Source organism: Drosophila tropicalis, unplaced genomic scaffold (assembly GCF_018151085.1).
Source record: "Drosophila tropicalis isolate 14030-0801.00 unplaced genomic scaffold, ASM1815108v1 contig_47, whole genome shotgun sequence".
Lineage (NCBI taxonomy): Eukaryota > Metazoa > Arthropoda > Insecta > Diptera > Drosophilidae > Drosophila > Drosophila tropicalis.
The window spans coordinates 302,483-316,215 of record NW_027172936.1 but is presented as its reverse complement, the minus strand read 5'-3'; the positions used below and the strand labels follow the sequence as shown (position 1 = coordinate 316,215).

Below are 13,733 nucleotides of genomic sequence, written 5' to 3'. Positions count from 1 at the left end.
TTATTTCGGATCGTTGACTTACCGATGATCAACAATGAATCCGCAAAAAGTGTAAAGGGAGTGATTGACATGAGTGAGTGCACTTAAAAATATTTGTACTAATACTACTACAGTCAGCAGAAGTGCAATGAAACAGTTGCAAAGAGGCAGCAGGTTGGCAGCGAAGCAACAACGTAGTTGCAGAGACGAAAAGGATCAGGCACCAAGTGGCCGCAGAAGCAGATCAAACATGCGAACGGAGTCCGAACGAGTTTAAGAAGAGGCGAGCGGAGGCAAAGCATGGTTTTCTAACAATTTAAACAAAACGTCGCGACGTGGGGCCTTTTGGCGATTTTAGAAATTTAAAAATCTTATGATAAAGTATACCTTAAGCTTCAAAATTAATGTTTGCCAAAAGTGCTGGGTTTTCGCGGTGCTGTAATATTTATGGTCAAAACCAGAAAATATTTCCAAGCATGTTTTTTCTTTAAAACTGGAGCGAAACCCGGTTTTTTTCAATCACAAACCGAATTTATCATTATTTTAAACGACTTTGTAACATTTTTAATGTTTTATTTTAATTTTCTAACATAATTACAAAACGTAAAAAATATATATTTTTACATTTTTTTTAGGTTAATTTTTTTAATTTTTAATAATTTTTAATATTTACATCAATGTCTTATAAACTTAATATTTCGGGACTATAGATGTTATTTTCCAAATTCTTTCGTGATCGCACGTGTCTCAGTGATGCAAAAAGTGGGTCCGAAGAGGCTGCCAGCATTAGTGTATCTGAATCTTTTGTAGTCCATGTTTTTACATTCCTGTGCCTCTTCGGATAGCTCTCCAATTGGTAAACACTGATATTTTATTAAATCCTTTCCGTGAGCCGGCTGGATGGTTGAACATCTTCCTGCTCCGAATCTACGAATGTCGTATACTCCTCAAACCAAACTTAATTTTTTCACAAAATTTGCCAGATTTCTGCCGCTTGCGATCCATTTTCGCCTTAAGTTACATTGTGTATATTTGATTTTTACCTTAAGCTCCGTACTAGCGTTTTCGAATGAAACGACCATCTCCTTCAGCAATCCCATTTCAAAATCATTTAGGTTTTCACACTCGTGGAAAACTTTCAAAATTCTTTCACTCTTTAACAACATTTTGGCACAAATAAATAAAACTGTCTTGAATTATATTGACAAATACTATTCAGTCCGAATTTAAGGTGTTTCCGGAGTTAAAAATAAACTGTCGCAAACGAGAGGAACAATTAGCCCTTTATGTTATATTTCTTGAATTAACTAGGTGGAACGAAAAATCGGTATTGCCCTTTGCAAATACTACCTGTTTATATATATGCCTTTATACAATGTTGAATTGCAAATTACCTGCTTCAAGGCAGGTAACTGTTATTTAAGTTGATTAAAAATTTGTTTTAGTTGTAGGTTGGTCGTTTTTATTTCCATTTACCTAATTGGATGTAAGTATGAAGTTTTTTACCTAATTAATAAATTAATAAATTAATAAATTAATAAATATGACGTTTTTACCTAATTAATAAATTAATAAATTAGGTAAAAAACTTCATATTTACATCCAATTAGGTAAATGGAAATAAAAACGACCAACCTACAACTAAAACAAATTTTTAATCAACGTAAATAACATTTACCTGCCTTGAAGCAGGTAATTTGCAATTCAACATTGTATAAAGGCATATATAAACAGGTAGTATTTGCAAAACAACATTACGCAATGTTATCATTTAAATACAAAGAAGCTACAGGCAAATATGCATGCGCTCTTCTTCTTCCTTATACCTGCAGCGCATTTTTTAGGCAAGGTTGTCTTAGTTTTATGGCTTACGCATCAGTGCCGCAGGTCTCCGCATATTGGGACCATATACATATGATAAATATTATATTTAATATTTCACCTACCTATTGTATGTAGTCTGGTTACTTGTTAGTTGTATTCCACCAAAGGTAAAAAATGTCAATATTTAGTACATTTTTTAAACGCGTCTAGTTATATAACGATTTAAGTAATTATTAAAATTTATGAAACATGCTATTAATAAAGAACATACTTTTCAGAAAAAGTCCAAGATCGATTGTTGAAATCGCCCAATATTCAGTTTTAAAGTTGCGATTTTTTTTAAATTATCATTTTTTCAAATTTACTAAAAATGTCTCAACTTTGGGCGCCTCTAGCACCCATAAATCTCAACCGCTTTCAATTTTTTTGGTTTCATAATATCTGAAGTATTCCCTATCGATTGCATATATCATTATTGATAAACGCGATCATGAAAAAACTGATTTTTGCAACGCTATCCGAGCAGAGGCATTTGGCGGCCCTTTGCAAAATGTTTAAGAATAAACATCGTGTTCATCTTAAATGGCTTCACCAAATCAGATTGAAGAAAGAATTATACAAAACGAGAGAAAAACATAGAACAAAAATAAGTCATAAAGGTTCATATGACAATTATTGCTTAATTCCAAACAAAACATGCATCCACAATCTGTGGAAAACACTTAAGATTGTATCAGCGGCGCAGTATCAAGTATCCGACGCTGAGCATGAAATTTAAACAATTTTCAATTTCAGTTCATATTTTGAATTCAAGGAATGAAGATCGTGTTTTTAGTTGCAGTGCTAAATTCCTCTTAATTTTTGGTCTTTCGCCCCGGATAGATCATGTTTGGTCCTTCGATAAAAAAGAACTCTGTAGTTTTCCCCCACTAGTGGTAAGATACTCAGAGAGTGAATCAGCTCCTTAAAGGCTGAATTCTTATGCAAGTGTTAATACTAAGATCAGCTATAGGTAGCAAAATAAAAATAAAGAGACTGAGTAAAAAATGAAGCAAGTAAGTCGACTCGTCGACTTGGGTATACCATACACCAGGCGAAACAAATATTTCAAATTTCGAAAACCAAATGTATGTCTATTAAATTGTTTTTACATGTTTCATAGTATGTGCTATCTCGCTCACTCTACGAACATACGAGCACTCTAGCGCCGCCACTAGCCAACGGCCAATTCTGGCCTTGTGGACTGCTTTGTAAAATACGTTCATACGCATATTTTGCATGTTTCTAGTCCGATTTCAATAAAATTCGGTAGTTTTGTAGAAATAGATAAGAATAATTAGTCTGCCGAATTTGAATGCGATAGTCAAAAATCTACAGGAGAAAATCGGTTTTTTCTTAAATATGGAGGCGGAAGTGGGCGTGGCAAAATATGAAAATAGATGTACCCTGCGCGCATACTAAGCCAGTGTACATACTAAATTTGGTGACTTTAGCTTTGTTAGTTTTTGAGAAAATCAGTTTTGTTTAATTTGCGGGGGGCGGAAGTGGGCGTGGCAAAATTTTTAAATAGCCAATATCTGCGCGTCTATCAAGCTAATCTGCATACCAAATTTGATGTCTCTAGCTGTTATACTTTTTAAGAAAAACAGTTTTATGTGATTCCTGGGGGCGTAAGGGGGCGTGGCAAAAAGTTTGAACAATCAGTTTTTGCGCGCTAACTAAACGGGTATACAAAATAAATTTGATGTCTCTAGCTGTTATACTTTTTAAGAAAAATAGTTTTATGTGATTCCTGGGGGCGTAAGGGGGCGTGGCCGAAATTCCAATTAACTCTGTACGCGTGCATAATACACGAGTATACATACCAAATTTGGTGGCTCTAGCTCTTATAGTCTCCGAGATCTGCGTGTTCATACGGACGGACGGACGGACGGACGGACGGACGGACGGACGGACGGACGGACGGACGGACGGACGGACGGACGGACAGACGGACATGGCTAGATCGACTCGGCTATTCATCCTGATCAAGAATATATATACTTTATAGGGTCGGAGAAGCTTCCTTCTGCCTGTTACATACATTTTGGCGACTTTAATATACCATTTCACCCTATGGGTGTATGGTATAATAAAAGCAAAATATTGCGTAATATATAAAAAGTGCGTGCGTTCAATTTTAAAGGCAGTTTGGCTAGCGGAGCAACTGTAGTAATTTCGGCAAAGAGCGAAAGTGCAACTTGCGAACTTACTAATTATTTGATAGGCTTTTACTAACAATGTGGTTTGAGATTTCAATAAAAAAAAAACTTCATTTTATTATGATTATAAAAATATCAAATGTAGGTATATCTGAATTGTGAGCCAACCACATACTCAAACAATAAGGCTGCATATTGTTCACTAATAAGTGTTAGAGAAGGAGGTAGGGTTACACACCAGGGTAATGCAGTTACAAGCACTAGATCCTAGAAACAGATATAAGGAATCAATGGATACTTAATCACAAAAAATTGCTCCAGTATGCTCCAGGTTTCGATCATCACTGTTTCGGAGATAAAATACACAAAGGGTGTTAAAGATAATTGCCAAAATTATAGCCATAGAAGAGGCAGAATAACCAGGCACTAGTAAGTCGGTGGGAGAACATTACAGAGATGCTTGAAAATAGCAAAGGAGAGTCGTGCGGGGATGCGACCTCTAGTAATGAACACGCTAATGTTAACCAGGAGATATTTTTGGAGAGAGCCCAACAGCTCCAGGAATTTTGGATAGAGTAGTCAAAGATTTACCCACTATAGACAATTCAACAGGCAATGAGACATGCATAGTATATGTTAATAAGATCAATTATTTATGGGAGAAAGTTCAGACGTGCCAGGTATTGACAAATGATGCAAGACTTAAGAATGCTGTGGATAATTTAGAATTCGATATCCGAAATTCACTATCAGTGTTAGCAATGAAAATAAACAATAGGAAAAATTGTAAGAGTAAGAATGTAACCGTGAGAAGCGAATTACCGGTGTTGCCAAAGATTCAGGTATCCACATTTTCTGGAGAGGCTAGAAAATGGGACCTATTTGTGGAATTATTTACGGAATTAATTGAAAAAAGAGAAGATTTAAGTTTCTTAAGTTCAATTATTTAAATCTGCGTTAAAAGGCAAAGTAAGGTGGCTTATCTATTGTCAGGTTCAGCTGACAATTGTAGTGCCGCTTTGGATCTGATAACCAAGCGGTATGAAAATAATCGGAGGATATTTTCCGAACAATTAAATCGGATCGTTGACTTACCGATGATCAACAATGAATCCGCAAAAAGTGTAAAGGGAGTGATTGACATGAGTGAGTGCACTTAATTAAAATTAAAACCAACTTGTGCGATGAAGTTGACGGATATTTGTACTAATACTACTAAGGGAATTTGAAAGAGAGACTCTACAATTATATGAGTGTCAAATTGGAAAAAGAAGGCAGATACGATTGTTATCTGATGTCAAGAAATACTTGGGGCAAAGATATTGTTCGCTAAGTGCCATGAGCAAAGAGCAAAAAGAAAAAATCGTTACAAAAAATGTCGGTTAAGGCTTATAAGTAACACCTATGGAAAGGTTTGAAATGGCCAAAAAATACAGCTTTGCATAAGATGCTTGAACCATTCAAGCAATAAAGAATGCACTAATGAAATGGTCTGTTCACTGTGCAGTAAGGGATGCTAAATCTTACTCCATTTTAAGGAAAAACAGGAGAGAGTTAATACTTGTGTAACGGCACAATCAGTATCCTCCGGCAGGACCTCACCTAAGAGGTAAGATAATGGCTGAGGTGAAAGAAATACTTTTTGAAAGTAAAAAAAAAAAAATAAGTTTATGGAGGTTTGGAGGTTAAGTAAAATCTTGGAAGAAAAAGTATAAATCCCAGTCTATATATACAAAATGAAAATCTTCAGATGGCAATGGTTAAATTAAATAATTATCATCTAAAAAATTATGTCAAAATAGATTCGATAACAAATTGTCTGAGTCTGTAGTACATAAAAGGCAGATATTGCAAAATGTTCATAAAGAGACAACATTTAAACAGTAAAACCGCTTAAATTTCAGCCATCAAGGAAACATCAAAACAGTGGAGCGAAAGGCACATTGCTCTTAAGCTGAGAGGTAGAAGTAGTTGGTCTTTAGAGTTTCCACCATATAAAAAGGCTAGAAGACAATACAGTATTTTACATCAGGAGTGGGTAGATATACCGAAACAAAAATTGTTAAGCATTGGGCGATATTAGTAAACCAATTTGGTAAACAATACAACAGAATAGGAAGTCAGTTATAGCGCAACATAACATTATTTGCTAGGGTCATGCTTCTTTAACAACAGTTATCTGACTAATGACAATATTAATATAAAATTGAATAAGACAACCAACTATAAAAATAAAAAAACAAAACGTGACATTTGGCGGCCCTTGCAGAATGTTTAAGAATAAACATCGTGTTCATTTGAAATAGCTTCACCAAATCAGATTGAACAAAGAAACGAAAACATAAAAACAAAAATAAGTCATAAAACATTCATTTGACAATTATTGCTTAATTCCAAACAAAACATGCATCCACACTCTGTGAAAAACACTTAAGATTGTAACTGCGGCACGGTATCAAGTAGCTGAGCATGAAATATAAACATTAGAAGAAGCATTTTTAAGAACAGTTGTCGCCTCCTAAAGTCTAAGAGTTCATTTATATACACAACACTTTTGTAAATAAAATCAGTTCATATTTTGAATTCAAGGAATGAAGATCGTGTTTTTAGTTGCGGTACATAATTCCCATTTATTATGATTATTTAACATTTTTGTCATGCCATTTCCGCCTTCATAATTAAAAAAAAACCAGAGGGCCGGGGCTAACTTCGACCGCGTCAAAGTTTGTATACCCTTGCAACTTTTTTGTTAACTCTTTCCTTACCTATTAGCCATCAATGTGGAAGAACTATTTATCTAAAAAGGTTTATGTTTGCGAAAGAATGGCCTACAATCATAGGAAATAACGAAGATATTGATCATAGTCACTGTTTTCCACCGATCGTTCCTATGGGAGCTATATGATATAGTCACCCGATCTTTATCAAATTCATCACAGTCATTAACAGATATGTTAAACTAACAAATGTTTAATTTGAAAGCAATTGCGTTTAAAGTAACGAAGTTATTTACAAAAAACACTGTTTTCGACCGATCGTTCCTATGGGAGATATATGATATAGTCATCCGATCTTGATCAAATTTGGCACAGTAGTTTATAGGCGTAATAAATAATCTCTAATATTAAGTTTCACGACAATAGCACTATTTTCTGTGCTATTATTGATATATCTGTGAAGTTATTGATATATATATATGATATATTGGTCCGATCCGGCTGAATCCGAGATATACAATCCCTGCAGTATATACAAGCCTACATGCGAAATTTCAGCTCTGTAGCTCTTACGGTCTAGGAGGAGTTTGCGTTGATCCAGACGGACGGACGGACATGGCTATTTGAACTCGTCTCGTCGTGCTGATCAAGAATATATATACTTTGTATGGTCGGAGATGCTTCGTTCTATGCGTTGCACAATTCTGACCAAAATTAATATACCCTTTTTGCAAGGGTATAAAAATGTCGGATATATTTATTACACCTAAACTGGAGCAAACCTTCTGCTGCACCGGCTGTTACCTGTAACTCTCCCCAAACTGCAACAGTTGTATTCTTTGCCTGGCTGTTAGATCATCAGAAATACGAAATATACGAAATCAGAACTATCCTATATTTGCTGTTGTGCTTTATAATAATGTAAAATATATTTAACATGAAATAAAAATAAAATGTCGCTGATGCAAGAATAACCAGAGGGCCGGGGCTAACTTTGACCGTGTCAAAATTTGTATACCCTTGCAACTTTTTTGGTAACTCTTTCCTTACCTATTAGCCATCAATGTGGAAGAACGTTTTATCTAAAAAGGCTTATGTTTGCGAAAGAATGGCCTACAATCATAGGAAATAACGAAGATATTGATCAAAGTCACTGTTTTCGACCGATCGTTCCTATGGGAGCTATATGATGTAGTCACCCGATCTTGATCAAACTTGGCACAGTCATTAACAGATATACTAAACTAACAAATGTTTAATTTGAAAGCAATCGCGTTAAAAGTAACGAAGTTATTTACAAAAGTCACTGTTTTCGACCGATCGTTCCTATGGGAGCTATATGATATAGTCATCCGATCTTGATCAAATTTGATCAGTAGTTAATAGGTGTAATAAACTCTCAAATATTAAATTTCACCGTAAAAGCACAAAAAATAACGAAGTTATTGAGAAAAGTCACTGTTCGTGACTTTGGGGTTTGTATGGGAGCTATATGATATAGTGGTCCGATCCGGCTGAATCCGAGATATACAACCCCTGCAGTATACACAAGCCTACGTGCAAAATTTTAGCTCTGTAGCTCTTACGGTCTAGGAGGAGTTTACATGGCTATTTGAACTCGTCTCGTCGTGCTGATCAAGAATATTTATACTTTGTATGGTCGGAGATGCTTCGTTCAATGAATGCACACTTCTGACCAAAATTAATATACCCTTTTTGCAAGGGTATAAAAAATGTTTCTCTAATCGTTCTTCTCAATAAAGCGTTACTAGTAGAACGCAAATTAGATGAAGTAACCTCTAAACTTACAAGGAAACATCAACGAGCTAAAAGGTGTCATCAGCTGTCCATGCACTTGTCGGCTCTACTAAGATACCGAACGGAGGAGATAAGAGATCTCCGGGACGTCAATTTTTAAGCAGGAAGGAGTAAGCCCACGCGTTTCTCCACGATACGCCGACTCCTACAGAACAAGTAGAACCATGCCCTGCACAGCGACCAACTATGATGCAGCAAGACGAGACGCAATACCAGAAACTGCTGAATGAGTTCCGGGTAGTATACCTCTTCTCATTAAAAGCCACGTTGACAACACACAAATCCCATAACTTTAGGAAGTACATTGTGATCCATATTAATCCACACTATCCACTTGTTCCATTATTGACTTCCTATACCTAGAATAAGCAATTTGTCGCTTGACCCAATATTAACTTCCTATCACATAACATAAGCACCTTCCTATGCACCTTTGTAACCAACCCATTTCTGCTGACTTCACCGGAAGAGTGACATACTCTCAAGATCGTCCACAGTACGATCAATAGACGTAGATCAGCCCTCTTGAGGAGTAAGTCTCCGATCTCTGGAGTAGCTTTAGTCTTAGTCTGGCTTTGGAACCAGAAGTACATTCAAGTGACCAATAAACAAATTATAAGTTTGAATCAAAGCGTCTGTGTAATCAATAATTACAAATAAAACAAAGAGACAGCTAGAGTGCACAGCACAACAGAGAGTGCAAGAACAGTTATAAGCCGAGCTTTGAGAGGCGGCCTTACAAAATTGAGAGAAGCTGAGCACAAGCACAAAGCAGAGAGAACAACAAAACCACTAGCACTGATGGTATGATGGGGGCGATGAGGGGAGCAACTGCAGAAGCAATGACGGGAGAGAAAAATAAAAAAATTAAATGCACCAAACACTAATCCCGAAAAAGAAAAAACTGTTTAAACTGATTAATTTGGCGAATTATGGAAATAAAACACAAACGTGTCAAGCAAACAACACCAGCGAAAGCGTAAACAAACTAAGCACAATTAAAAATTGAGAGAAAACAATAAATATTAATTGGTTTCAGAGATTATAAAAGCTAGGGTAATCAATTTGGATATGTAGCCCCATGTAGTGTGCATGCATTTATTATTTTGGTAAAATAGATTTTCGCGGAGGCTAACAAGGACAATGCCACCAAATTTGGTATGTAGACTTGTTTAGTATGCGCAGATGTTTATTGTTTGTACATTTTTCCGATGCCATAATGGTTTTGTGTTGTCTCAGCTTTAGACAGCTTTTACAACGAATTTGAGCTTTATAAATTTAGTCAATGTTATCAAGCAATCGGTGTTGGTCGTCTGTCCAAAGAATGCAGACGCTATAGCTTACGCCTGGAGGTGTTGTCGGCCAAATTAAAAATAAAACGTTTGGCTTTCTTAATTTTTTGACTATCAACCAAATTTGGCCCACTATTATTAATTTTCTCCGGCATATCGGACTTAAAATGCCTTTCACTAGTGCTTGTTTCCTTTTTAGAGTGAGCAAGTTAACATAAACTTGCAAGCATGTAAAGAGAATTAAAAAGACAGACATATCTTTACAAAACCAGAGGGCCGGGGCTAACTTCCTTTGCAACTTTTTTGGTAACTCTTTCCTTACCTATTAGCCATCAATGTGGAAGAACGTTTTATATAAAAAGGCTTATGTTTGCGAAAGAATGGCCTACAATCATAGGAACTAATGAAGATATTGATCATAGTCACTGTTTTCCACCGATTGTTCCTAGTTTTCCTATTATTATACGCTTGCAGAGGGTATTATAAAAGTGGTCAGATGTTTGTAACGCACAGAAGGAGACATTTCCGACCCCATAAAGTATATATGTATATTCTTGATCAGCATGTCCGTCCGTCCGTCCGTCTGTGCAAATCAATGATATGATATAGTCACCCGATCTTTATCAAATTCGGCACAGTCATTGACAGATATATTAAACTAACAAATGTTTAATTCGAAAGCAATCGCGCTAAAAGTAATGAAGTTATTTACAAAAGTCACTGTTTTCGACCGATCGTTCCTATGGGAGCTATATGATATAGTCACCCGATTTTGATCAAATGTGGCACAGTCATTAAAATATATATTAAACTAACAAATGTTGAATTTGAAAGCAATCGCGTTAAAAGTAACGAAGTTATTTACAAAAGTCACTGTTTTCGACCGATCGTTCCTATGGGAGCTATATGATATAGTCACCCGATTTCGATCAAATGTGGCACAGTCATTAAAATATATACATATTAAACTAACAAATGTTGAATTTAAAAGCAATCGCGTTAAAAGTAACGAAGTTATTTACAAAAGTCACTGTTTGCGACCGATCGTTCCTATGGGAGCTATATGATATAGTCATCCGATCTTGATCAAATTTGGCACAGTAGTTTATAGGCGTAATAAACTTTTTAATATTAAGTTTCACGATAATAGCAGAAATAACGAAGTTATTGAGAAAAGTCACTATTCGTGAGTTTGGGGTTTGTATGGGAGCTATATGATATAATGGTCCGATCCGGCTGAATCCGAGATATACAACCCCTGCATATACAAGCCTACGTGCAAAATTTCAGCTCTGTAGCTCTTACGGTCTAGGAGGAGTTTGCGTTGATCCAGACGGACGGACGGACGGACGGACATGGCTAGTTGAACTCGTCTCGTCGTGCTGATCAAGAATATATATACTTTGTATGGTCGGAGATGCTTCGTTCTATGCGTTGCACACTTCTGACCAAAATTAATATACCCTTTTTGCAAGGGTATAAATAAACAATAATTTGAAGTATATTGGAATAGAACAGATATAGTGTTTCAACAGATTGGCCTTCAGTTAAGCTGCTCGAGTAAAAAAAATTTTAAGTTAATTTTCGGACGGACAGCATTTTCAAGTCGGTGAGCACTCAGGCGCGAAAACCACTAGTGCGATAGTTTTCAAAATTTGCACAAAAATTCAACACGTAAATAAGCAGGACGTGACGAAGAGTAGTTTCTTTTTTAGAATTAAAAATTAGTAATAAATTTGGCCGAAAAGCAAAATTTTTAATTTTAACGCTGGATAATCCTGTAACCCAGCATCGTGCTCACCGCATAGAGCCTCAGCAGATGCGCTGCCACGGATCGAAATATATATATATAATTCCACATTATCATACTTTAAATGTCGATTAACAACATTTATAAAAAGCAAATATTCCCAAATTAATCATATTTTTACAAAAATTTGTTTGTCTTTTGTCAACATGACTTTCTGGCTTTATCATAGAGCGTTTTGGTAAACCCGATGTCTTTGACCTACATAGTTTACACATGTTTGAGTGTAAATAAAAAAAAAAATTAAAATTAATATAAAATTTTTTAAAATAACACGTCAGTTTTAGTTGCTCAATTTCTTTTGCCTAACAATAAGATGTTTGTGAACGCACTGTCTGTCTTCCACGATCTTTAGGGCAATGCAGACGATGGAATCAAAAGAAACTCGGAACATCGCAAAAGCAAGCATCGAATGCATCGACATCTCTTTTTATACCCTTGCAAAAAGGGTATATTAATTTTAATCAGAAGTGTGCAACGCATAGAACGAAGCATCTCCGACCATACAAAGTATATATATTCTTGATCAGCACGACGAGACGAGTTCAACTAGCCATGTCCGTCCGTCCGTCCGTCCGTCCGTCCGTCCGTCCGTCCGTCTGGAGCAACGCAAACTCCTCCTAGACCGAAAGAGCTACAAAGCTGAAATTGCACGTAGGCTTGTATATACTGCAGGCGTTGTATATCTCGGATTCAGCCGCATCGGACCACTATATCATATAGCTCCCATACAAACCCCAAAGTCACGAACAGTGAATTTTCTCAATAACTTCGTTATTTTCTATGCTTTTACGGTAAAACTAAATATTAGAGAGTTGATTACGCTTATAAACGACTGTGCCAAATTTGATCAAGATCGGATGACTATATCATATAGCTCCCATAGGAACGATCGGTCGAAAACAGTGACTTTTGTAAATAACTTCGTTACTTTTACCGCGATTGCTTTTAAATTAAACATTTGTTAGTTTAGTATATCTGTTAATGACTGTGCCAAGTTTGATCAAGATCGGGTGACTATATCATATAGCTCCCATAGGAACGATCGGTCGAAAACAGTGACTTTTGTAAATAACTTCGTTACTTTTACCGCGATTGCTTTCAAATTAAACATTTGTTAGTTTAATATATCTGTTAATGACTGTGCCAAATTTGATCAAGATCGGGTGACTATATCATATAGCTCCCATAGGAACGATCGGTCGAAAACAGTGACTTTTGTAAATAACTTCGTTACTTTTACCGCGATTGCTTTCAAATTAAACATTTGTTAGTTTAATATATCTGTTAATGACTGTGCCGAACTTAATAAAGATCGGGTGACTATATCATATAGCTCCCATAGGAACGATCGGTGGAAAACAGTGACAATGATCAATATCTTCGTTATTTCCTACGATTGTAGGCCATTCTTTCGCAAACATAAGCCTTTTTATATAAAACGTTCTTCCACATTGATGGCAAATAGGTAAGGAAAGAGTTACCAAAACAGTTGCAAGGGTATACAAACTTTGACGCGGTCGAAGTTAGCCCCGGCCCTCTGGTTTTTTTTGCTGCTTTTCAGAAAACAAGTACCTGCTCTTCCTTAAATTAATTTCTTAATTTGAGCGAGTTAGTTTGAGGCGATGAATAACAGTTGTAAACTCAAAACAGCTTACTTGGAAATCGAAAGCTCTACTGATATAAATAGAGATAGGCTTTTCTTCCCTGATATTGGTTTTTTCAGTCCTAAAGTGCAATCCCTTACCGGAGTCTTTGTAAAGTTAAACATAAGTGTATTTTAAAAATAAAATGATTTTAAAGAAAACAAATAAAAAAATTATTGTTTTGTAAGTGTGTAAGTAAGTGTAAAAAAATATATTTTTTTAAATTTCATTTGCTCAGTCATGTGTAAAATATGAAGATTAAAGGATATACATACATCGGGTTTGCCTGAATGACCTATGGAAAAGCCAGAAAATCATGTTGAGTCATATTTTTGAGCGAAAAAATAAATGTGATATATATATGTATATATATATATTTTTTTTTTTTGCTTATTATTTAGTTATTTGATTTTGATCATATATGGCAGAGTCATTAGAAGTAAAAAAGT

General features: G+C 35.7%; 1 protein-coding gene across 1 annotated transcript in view; it reads right to left on the bottom strand.

Moving 5' to 3' along the window:
• Scp1 (Sarcoplasmic calcium-binding protein 1) overlaps positions 1-13,733 on the bottom strand; it is a 107,233-nt gene that overhangs the window by 45,021 nt on the left and 48,479 nt on the right. The gene's annotated exons all lie outside the window — the stretch shown is intronic.